Genomic DNA, 11441 nt, shown 5'->3' with positions numbered 1-11441 from the left:
TCAAGAACTTCACTGAGAAGAATCATCAAACAGGATCTCGGACTGAAAGCACTGAAAATGCCAAACAAACAACTGATTTCAGACGCTTCTAAGAAAAAATGTCTTGACAGGAGGAAAATGATGCTGCAGGAGATCCAGAGTGCTGTCGACAAAGTCCTGGTTTGGTCTGATGAGAAGATCTTCACTGTTCAGGCAGTGGTCAGTTCCCAGAATGACAGGGTTTATGCACATAGTGCACAGCACCTACTGCAGAGCTTATTTTCGTCATCAGAAGCCAGCTGGAGTCATGGCGTGGGCTGCTGTTGCATCTGATGGCTCAAAGTCTCCTTTGGTCTTCATTCAGGAGGGTGTGAAAGTGAACAGCCAGGTGTACCTTCAAATGCTTGAAGAAAAAGTGTTACCTTGGTGTACCAATGCGTTTGGGAACCAGTATGTCTTCACACATCCAATGTCACACAGGCCTGGAGCAAGCAGCACTTTGCTGGCTTCTGGGACAAGAACATGTGGCCTCCGTCAAGTCCAGACATCAATCCACTGGACTTAGGGATCTGGTCTATCCTGGAGAGGGAGGTCTCAAGAGTTTCTCACAGCAGTGTCACCGCTTTGAAGACCGCTCTGATGAAGTAGTGGTCAAAACTTGATTCAGAGACAGTGCCAGGTCGTCTCCAGGCTATGATAAAGGCAAAGGGCGGCCATGTTGAGATGTAAATGTTTTTGGTGACAGAGAATAAAGTATAGAAACTGTGTTCAATGTTGGTTATGTTTGTCTGCAAGCATTTTTGGATAGTGTGGAAAAACAATGGATAAATCTTTCTGGCCCACCCTGTATGATACTCTATGATTCCCATCTTTGTTTCTTTGGGATGATAAAACATCATCTTATCACCAATAGCACACATGTTTATGTAAAATATTGTCTTTTTTTCTTCCTAAACCCCAAAGTTAAAGCTACAGTTAATACTTACTTATTTTTCTCCTTACCTGATGGAACAAATGAAAATCCATACAGTACCTAGAAACAGCCTGTAGAGGGTGCTGTTGTGCTAAATGTAAAAAGCTGAACACCTGAGTTAAATACAACAAAACTCTCTCCAGTGTTACTTCTTGGAGAAAATGTGGTTGGAAACTTCATTTTGTTACAGAAATCACCTTCACCCTATTTGTTTTTTTTATCATTTTGGAAAAACATGAACCAAGATTATTGTTAAGATTGTTGCATTTGAATTTGTTGGGATAAGTTTGAAAAAAAAAAAGGAAGATTGAAATAAAGTGTATTGATGTCAATCCTGTTAATCTAGGCCTGGTATACAATGTAAAATTATTGGGCTTGAAACATTTAAGCTTCAGATGAAACATAAACATCTTATAAGCCTGTTAGTAATGAATTTACAGAGAAATGTCTTTATAACACCAGTGGCAGTTATTAAATTAAAGCTTTTACAGCCATTATTTTGTTCAACCTTCACCAGGACAGAAAAGATAGTGACACCTCTGCCAATATTTCCAATTTATTTTGAATCACAATATCTCATTGAAAATATCTTGAACTGAGGAGAACCTGATTCAGTGGTATCCACAGCTCAAACTATTTTTTGTTTGTTTGTTTTTGTTTCGTTTCTGGTCTTAGTGCTACAACAACTTAAGAAATATATAAAAGATGAAAAATACTTTTTTTTTTTGCTTGGATGGAACGTTACAGGCAGGGGCGTCATGTGTGGGCCCAAGGGTCCCAGGCCCACATTAATCTTTTCTTTGAATTTTTTTTTTCCCCTATTTTTTTTTAAAGTGTTTTTTAAGATCAATACTATTAAATTTTGTCACTTTATGCTGGGTTTGTTATTGTTAGAAGCCCTGTATTTATGTTTAATGAGCTTAGTTTGGCTTTTTTTTTTTTTTTTAGCTTAAACTAGTGCTGAATGCTATTTTCTAATGGAAAGCAGCTACCACCCCACCTTCTTAGGTTGTCATCTTTTCATGGGGTTGAAATCTAAATGATAATGTCTTACAAGCTGAAACTTACATTGGGTTTCATGTTCAGAAATAAGTTATGTTTTTCTCCAAAAGTCAGACAACATTTGATCACCTGAACATTTTTACCCTTGTTGGACTATTGAGACCTGCTTTTTATGAATGCTTCTGATCAGTTTTTAAAGAAATAAGATACTGTGTATCACTGTGCCCTGCGTTTTATTACTGGTTGCAGCTATCAAGTTCAACACTGTTCCATATGCTATTGCATATTGTCCTTCTTTGTACGCTTGCAGACACTCTCATTTGCTGATTTTCATTTATAAATCTATTCTTAGACTACTTCTTCGACATACCTGTGTTCACACATGAGTAGGAATGATGTGCAGAAGGACTTGGAATTGACACATCTTGTATCTCTAGGGGAATTTAAAACAATTATAAAAGACGGAGAAATCAGCTCAATTGGTTCTTGTGACTGCACGGTGTAATTATTCATTCCTTTTGTTGTTTTTTATGTAGTGTGTGTATCTGTGACTGCAATTTGTTTCATTTTTGTTTTGTGCTTCCTTCTTGGCCAGGTCACTCTTGAAAAAGAGGTTTTAAATCTCAATGAGTTTTTACCTGGTTTAATAAAGGATATTTTTTTATTATTATTCATCCTGTTGGTGACAAAGTTATGAATCATTCAGCCACATGTTGTACCGGTAGGACTAGAGAATGATTTTGGGAAAGACTGCGGATGTTTGTCTTTCATTTAACTGTAGTTAATGTTGCTGCTCTAACAACCTATAATATATGGAGAGTTAGTGTGTTAAAGCGCTTATCTTTGGCCAACACCAAAGAGAGCCATTGCTGTCTGATGCACTGAAATTTTAAGCAAATACTGAAAGGTCAAAAAGCAATGAAAATGATAGTTATTTACAAACTTTTGCAATTTAAGGCCAATGCAAAATTGAAATCCTGGCTCCGTCCCTGATTAAAAGGCTAAAAAACGAATCAGACATGCGGGATTTGGCCACCTGGTGAATAACTTCAACTTTTTCCAACAGGCACTCAACTCCTCACCTTTAAATCATTCAGATTTATGCATGACTCGTATCCTGATTGAAAAAAAAGTTATTTGTACAAATAATGTAAAACATTCTCTTACAAAGAATGTTTTATTCCTACTTTTGACAATAGTTAGGAAGCATTATTTAGCTGAAGTCAAGGATAAGATTGAGTCAAGACTGAGGAGCATAACTGAGCTTTTGATGGTGACATCAACAATTTCAATAAACTTCTTAGTTTATGTGGATCATTTCTTCTTAGTGTGGGTCAAAATGATGAAGGGCTACGATATAATAGCCGTAAGATGATATAATTTAAGTAATTTAACAAGTCATGAATAACTCAACACTTTCAGTGTAGGTATTTTGAAGCTAATTTTTGTTTTTACAAAAGAAGTATTTGCTTTTTATTCAAAGGTCAGACACTGTTAGTCTCTCTTTTCAAGATGAAAGTGATGATTCAATTAAGGAGCCAAAAATGGGGCTTGAAGTATGCATGTATGAAGGATCTTTGAATTCACTCATTGTATTTAAAACATTGAAGAAGCAAAGCTAATCTTTGAGGAATAATAGACACTTTCAGACTCAGTTAAGATTTTCAGAAAGTTTTGTCAGTTTTTATCCAGTCAGGCTTTCTGTAGAGGTTTAACAGTTCAGCTCAGAGTCACGAACAGTGCGACACAGTTTGATACGTAATATCAGGTTGTTGTGCTGTGGAGAAGGTCACCTGACAAGTTGGTGGAAAAACACTCGATTGAAGATCACATTATGGTAAAAAAAGAAACACTTAACCATGGACTTAAATAAGACGAGAGCAGAACATGTTTTTTTATTTTGAGTGGGTGGGTGGTTGGAGGTGGGTCGACAGTGACACAAACAGCGAATGCGATGCTGTTGCTTGAACGTATAACTCTACCTTGACCAATCTGATCAAACCACTCTGTAAATTAAGTCCATGCAGTCCTTCAAACTATGATAAGACAATCATTCTGAATATGAAAATCCTTCGAATGGACGTTTAATAGACTCTCCAGTTTGAAATTATTACATTTTTTTTCTTTCAAACAAAAGCAGAGGGATGTTCAGAGACGTAGCCATTCACTTCTTTCATGAAGCTTCCATAATAACACACTTATTGTTTCACGGAGAGACTCAGTGTATCTGTTTTGTTGTATGTTCCTGCAAGTTGAAGGTCAGTCGCTCCCACAAAGTGGGACCACAACAATACTTCAAACAGAGAGGGCGTGCGGAGGTGTGGGCTCTGTGGCGTCCAAGGTTCACCACTCAATCAATATCCCAACGCCAGACCTCAATTTAGAGATGTCCCTCTCGCCTTAAAAAAAGAAGAATGGATGCTTTCTGCGGCGACATTGCTCAGGGTTTCATGTCATTTTTCCCAAAAGAATTAATCTTTTTAATAACTCATGCTCATGGTTCGCCACAGATGTATGCTCTACCTCTGTGTTAGCATGTCTTTATGTTTCTTTAATTTCTTTACTTTTGTTACTGTCTTTTCACTTTTTGGTTCTTTGTTGATTTGAGTAATTATTTTGCCATTTTGGCCAAAGTATCCTTGAAAAACCCATTTCAATTTCTGTGGACTGCCCTTTTTAAAGAGAGGTCACACAAAGCTCAGTATGTACCAAATCCAATATTACTTAATGCCCTTGTCCTTTTTTCTCCTCCTCATCTGCATCGACAGTGATGAAGGTTAAAAAAAAAAACGACCTCTGTTTCTTTTAGCGCTTATAACAATGTTAGTGTCAATTTAGAATTAAATGCTTACATATCTTTTCATGTTAGAAAATAATCGTAAAAATTTCCATAAATGCTCAGTACAAAAAACTCAGAGCTACAAAATGTCCTTTAATGTAGCAAAAATGGTTAAACATTTTTAAAAAGCTGCTTTGTAACCTGTTTTTGTCAATTAATTATAGTGTATTACATTCTGAGTTTAGATAGATATCTGGTTTACATATGTCTACATTCCTCTGTTGCTAAACAAGCCTGAAAATGTTGACGTGCAACACCTCAAAAATGCAGTTATGTGTCGAAATAATGCATAATTCTTGTTCCAGCTTTTAAACATGTTTACTTTTGTAGTCAAAATCTACATTTTTGAATTGGTGTGTATGTCGTTTTTGATACTTACAAAACCAGCCTCTAGTGGACACTTCACAAACTGCAGTTATAAACACTTCCTCATTGGCTTCATTCCTGGTCCAGGCCATAGACTATAAAATATATGGAAGTCATCTTGCTTGGCTCAAAGTGAGGTCACCACAAAAACTGCTCCCCCTGGTGGCTGGCTGCAGTATAGGTCAAAAATCCATCTCCCCAGTCATTCCAGATGGGCTGTGGTCAAACTTTAAAAAATGAATATACTTTGTAATAATGTTTCTCACATCTGATTATTGTGGTGATTTGAAGATATTATTTGGGTGCTTTGTATTCAAGTCCTCTTTTTTTCTGAAAAGTTTCATCTTTATCAGTTATTAGGGGTTAAAAAGAAGGCTTTACGTAACGTTTAACGATGATTGACAGCTGCCGTTATTGTGTATTTTTTTCTGGGATTGCAAAATATGTTAAGAGGTAGAGCTAAGAAGAGATTAGACTCTTGAAAGAAAAAAAAAACAAAACTTATTTTTGTCACCCAGCTCCACTCAGATTCTCTCATAGCCTCTACCGAGCAGACTCTGGCTGCCAATGGCGGCGCCTGTGACGGGGGTATTTTGGCTCCAAAACCGTACAATGGTAAATAAACATATCCGCAGATCACTTAAAATCTAAACCTTCTACTTATGCTTAGTTCTCTTGAGTTTCTTCATCATAACCTCCTGAACAGATTAACACATTGCCATTTTAATAAAACAATATTCTCTTTTTTTTCTGCCAGGCTGCGTAATCAAATAATTTTTCTCCTGACCAATAACCAGTTCAAGGCCTACTAAAGATGAAGCCTGTCATGGTCATTCTGAATTAAAGACATGAAAACCCTCATGTATTTCTCCTCCGGAGTGCAGCTTTTTGTATGTTTTCAATTATAAAACCTTTTGGACAGAAGGTCCAAAAAACGATGCAGAATGTTGATGCGTTCAAGCCGAGTACTGTAAACTGTCCGAGCCTTTTTGTAAACATTGATCCTGAAATTGAAAGCATTTTTCCTTTGATTAAAGCATTGCTTAAGTGACTTGCCCTTGACTGGACCATTGTACAGTGCTGTGGTTTAGACTGATGTTTGATTTAACACACACCTCTAAAACGACACACACTGCAGGTATTTTATGCTTTGTGTACACATGGATTTTACAACTGTTGCACGTGGACGTGAAAAACAGAGGGACACCTTGCTTTCATACAGCTACCAAACATCTAGCTCATGTCTGCACTGCTTTAGACCGTTACATATAAAGTCAGTGCAAAAAGCAAAGAAACTAGTGTTTGGTTGATTGTTTCATTCTTTTAACAATATTAGCAATAAATTTTACACTGTTGGAAATACTTTATTTGTTTAGTTTTCCTTAAAGAAAAGTTGCGAAAGAAAGTTTTTTTTATTTTTTTTATTTTTTTTTTAACTTAAGCTGTGATAAATGTAGCTTTAGTGCTACCATCATGGCATGACCATAAACTGTATATAGAAGGGACAACATGGCTCCGCCTTCTACTATTGTATTCTTCTGTTGAAAGTCTAACCTCTTCTTGGCTCTCCTTCTCTTACTATTCCCGAAAGAACTATGCAAGAACAGCAGCTGGTATTATGAAACACGACCTAAAACTCTGTTTTTAACTTCTAATAACTGATGAAAAAGAAACTTTTCAGAAAAAAGAGGACCTGAACATAATACAGCCAATACTATCTTTATATTGCCACAGTACATGGATGTGAGAAACATTTCTTTGAGGTTTATTTATTTTTCAACGTTTGATTACAGCTCATTTAAGGCTGATTTATACTTGACGTGTCTGATGTCATTTTTGCACCAATGCCCCCTAGTGTGATCCCCTTCACACGGAAAATTTCTGCCCGCATACAGTTGAAAGTTTCTAACCAGTTGGGCGGATCTCCTAGTGGTTGAAGTGCAGAAATACAGGCATCTGTATGACTCTTCACACAGAGATCACTGTGATAACTGAGTGGTAAATAATTAAAGGCGTGAAATTGCGGCCACTCTCGGCAGAGAAGAGAAAGTGGTTAAAAGAACCTGGAAAAATCTCCGGGACAGATATGTAAATGTGTTGTAAACAAAGGCAAACTTCTTCGACTCTTGTTTAGTACTCTGGTAGATGTTTGTTTGTGATACACCGCCCCCTGCTGTTTGGGAATGGACACCAACGGATGCCAGGTGGAGTGTTAAAAAGTATGAAAGCCTCACGCATTCTCTTGCACGGATCTCATGCGTCACATTTCCGAGCATCACGTTCACGCAAAGTATAACAGCCTTCAGAATGAATTGGGTGACAGAGTTTTTGACCTATACCACAGCCAGCCACCAGGGGGAGCAGTTTTTGTGGCAACAACGCTAGGGGACGTCCATTTTTTTTTTTTACAGTCTATGGGCATGACAGATTCTTCAAGTTTAATATAAGATGACACATTATTGGTAATTATAGAAATATTTACAAAGGATATCACAAGGTCAGCCTCCTATGAAGATGTATTTATCATAGCTGAAGTTCAAAAACAACTTTTCTGTGTCCATTCCAATAATTGTTCGTTGACATCTTTTAACTTCAGTTGTGTTGTTTTGTTTGCCTTTCTATTTTTCGTTGATTATGTTGTTGTCGTTTTTTTTTTCAAAGCTTTTATTTGCAATTTGTCTGACACCTACTGGCCACCATACTATTAACATGAACATAGACCTGCAGTTTATGGCTTCAACTTTTGGTTAGAAGAACAGTTTGGAATTTTTTTTTATAGGTTGATTTTCAGTTTTCTTGACTGTATCTAGAAGTCTCTGTCCTGTTGTTTCAATAAAACACAATGCATCTTCATATAGACGAGCACATACTGTATACAGCTCTGCTCAAATATGCGCACATGCACACACAGAGTCCAGTGTACTGAGTCCAGCTGTCCCCGTCTCTGCCATTACTGTAAGAGAATACCCCCGGCCAGCGCTCTAACCCACTCCATCAATCTCTCTCTGTTTGACAGGAAGTATGCCCACCTGTTCTCCCACAGTCCACACGCACACAGAGGACGAGGCCCAGCGCACGACTCCAGGCTTCAGGTTTGGGTTGATTGGGATCTAATGAGGTTCATGTGCTGTCAGTGTTCATGCAGTAAAAATGTTATTATGACTTCATTTATTAAAGCATCACCCACAGGGAATCAGGTGTTTTTGACTGATTCCACATGCTGTGGTTATCTTAAACTGTTACATACTTCAACTTTCCTTTAGATGTTTCACATTTTTAGGGACTATGTTTCCTGCCATGACTCTTTAAAGTCCCTGTGAGGACTTTCTAAGTGAGTCTTACTTTGATATATATGACAAAATCCATAATTTAAAAAACCAAAACTGAGATTATCAGCCCCAAAATAGGTTATTTCCGGCTACTAAACTATGGTATAAACTGGGTTTACAAAGTTTACTTGTTGTCAGGCGATAGCTCAATATAACTGTTTATAAATACATCACCTCATTGCTCTGAATCTTGTAAAGTTACCCTGAACAAAGAAAAGTGAGTGTTGAAAAGAAGATCTGCTCTCCTTTAATTTGCTTCAAAACAAACACACTCCTGGGCTAGAGACATCTTTATAACAGTGGGTGCTAATGCTGATGGGAAAACACTGGTCCTATTAGATAGTCTTCACAGTGCCTTTAATTACATTTCTAGTAAAATAAGGCTCCTTTAATGATATAAGAGCTACATTCGATTTGAGAGAGATCCAAGAACAAAATTGGAACAATCCAAATGAAGATGGAGAACAACTTGATATGTAGGCCTAGTTGCTAGGCACCGCCCTGTTGGTTGTCGCTGACTGTTGCAGCAGCTCTCTCTTTCTTGTTATATTTTTTGTCATCTTTGTATTTGGCGTGGGTCATTACTTGGTCGTGGACACCAAACTGGTTTTGTCTTCAGTGATATTTTCACAATTTTTGCCCCAGTGTTTGTCTGGAGATCCTACATGTAACCACGGCTGCATTGTTTACATGTGAAATCGGCTATTAGCAGCCTGTAGCATATCAATGCTAACTGGTGCAGGGCCGGATGTCTTCCCACTAGGTGAGGAGAAGGAGGTGAGGATGACGCGCTGGTTCTCAGGTGTGAGCTAAGAAGTGACGACATGGACCTGTCCTTCCATCCATTGTTATTGGGAACGTAAGCTCTATGTCCAATAAGATGGACGAGCTAGCCATGCTAACCCAGCAACAGAGGGAATACCAGAAGGCAGAGTAGCATCATGCTATTCCCAGACATGGCAAATGGAGCTAACACCAGACACAAACACCACATTAGAAGAGCTTCAGCTGCTGTGAACAGACAGGATCCAGGAAACAGAGACTGAATAGACTGCTGAAGAAGCTCTAAACACTTTCGTTTTCTTGATTGCTGCTGTGACTCCTCCTGAATTTCTCCTTGGGGATGAATAAAGTATCTTCTATTCTATTCTTTTATACTCTATTCTATTCTTGGCCTTCAAGGAGGACCAAATGCTGGTGGTGCTAGCTCTGCTAGTGTTATCCACACGTGGCAACCAATTTGATTGACCCACCCACAGACTCATAAAGCCAGTGTCAGGCCTCGGTGAAGTCCTTTCTCACATTTTTGCATTTTGATTAGTCTGACTTTAAATTTCTGATTCAATAATGAAATTAATCTCAATTATGGCCTGATCTTTTGTTTAGGCCCACCTTTTAAGAACAGATGTGACTTGTTATAGCAGGACAGGCCCAGGAAAGTTAGCTTTAACAAAACCAAATTAGCAGCTGAACCAGGGTTAGCCAATATGTTCATTTTGTCATTTTACACATCTGCTTTTCCTTTAGCTTTTCCTCAGAAAAAAAGGGTTCTTTCACACACTGTTAAAAGAAATTCTGTAGAAAAACTTTCTTAGTGACTTTAGAAATCCTTTCTTACATTTTGTCAGAGACATCAGTGTCTGTAGTTAAGAATTTCTTTAGGTTACATCTTTGGTCAGTGTGAGCAAATATACATGTGTAACCTTGAGGGACAGGCCAGTTGAGATGACAGAGTATCGACTCAAGCTGAAAAACTCTTTAAAAACTGTATTCAAAGAGGCGTAAAGTCATTTCCGTTGTGCATCTACGAAGGAAAAAAAGAGTATTCTCAGTCTGAGCTCTTTTCCTCTTTTCATGTCTTTTCTGCTCTATATTTCTGATGCGCCCCCGTAGATGGTTAGACCGCTCTCTAACCTTCATTTTCATGGATTTTTTTGTATTTGCGTTACTTTTTTACTCTTGTGAATTCAAAACTGTTCACTCCAAAGGTGCAATCTCTTTGAAAGTATGTTCAAAAGTATCTTTTTCATGAATCTTAATTCTCCCCAGTTTGTGGGATTTGCAGGATTTGAGCCCAGGATCCTCTGATCTCTGACCTTTGGGCTCCTCCTGTCTCCTTCTAAGTTAAGAAATACTTTGGACAAAAGAAAGACCAAATCCTTTCAAACTCTTCTTTGACATGACTCCTTTTTTTCCCTTCTCTTCTTCTTCTTCGTGTGGCCATAGATCACCTGTCCAACCAGATTTGCTCGTCTTCACACCTCACCAATCACTCTTCATCCCCTCCTCCTCCCTTCCTCTCTCCTGCTCTTCCTTTTCTTTACCCCTTTGGTCCCCGAAAACACACTCAAACACACACACACACACACACACACACACACACACACACACACACACACACACACACACAAACACACACCCTGAGGCCCCGTGGTGCTCACTAATGCTTGTGGGACTCAGGAAGGAAACACGGTGGTGTTTTTAAGGGGGTGGGGAGTCCTGGTGTTAGAGGGTTCAAGGTGGGTCTGCTCTCAGGTTACCTGTCCAGGTAAGTCTGTGTTTGTTTAGTGTTACCTCCCAGTAGTCCGGAGGTCCAGGCTGAGACACAGGAAGCTCTCTGTTCAGGTGTGTGTGAGGTGGTGTGGTTAAAAGTATTCTAACTTTTACTGAAACTGCTCTAGTATCTGTTAAACCTGACAGTCCATCTGTTCGTTTGTCTGTTCCAAGATAAATTAAGAGCATTCAATATGCTCTATCTTCTGTCCAAGATAAAAGTTGATGTTTTAATGATGGCAGGAGTTTAGGAAGAGTCAAGGCCAAGCTTTCACTTCCTCTTTGAAACATACAAACAGCTCAGCAGGTGGAGGTTTAGGTGAGTGACTTTACAGAAAAACATCTCAAAGACTTGCAGGAAATCAATTCAAGTCTTGAATTTTTAGCTGCTGTTAGCAAA

The sequence above is a fragment of the Halichoeres trimaculatus genome, unplaced genomic scaffold (assembly GCF_033239565.1).
Source record: "Halichoeres trimaculatus isolate MK-OKI-2021-1 unplaced genomic scaffold, fHalTri1.1 fHalTri1_scaffold_13, whole genome shotgun sequence".
Lineage (NCBI taxonomy): Eukaryota > Metazoa > Chordata > Actinopteri > Labriformes > Labridae > Halichoeres > Halichoeres trimaculatus.
The sequence above is the reverse complement of the archived record's forward strand: the minus strand, read 5'-3'. Positions refer to the sequence as shown.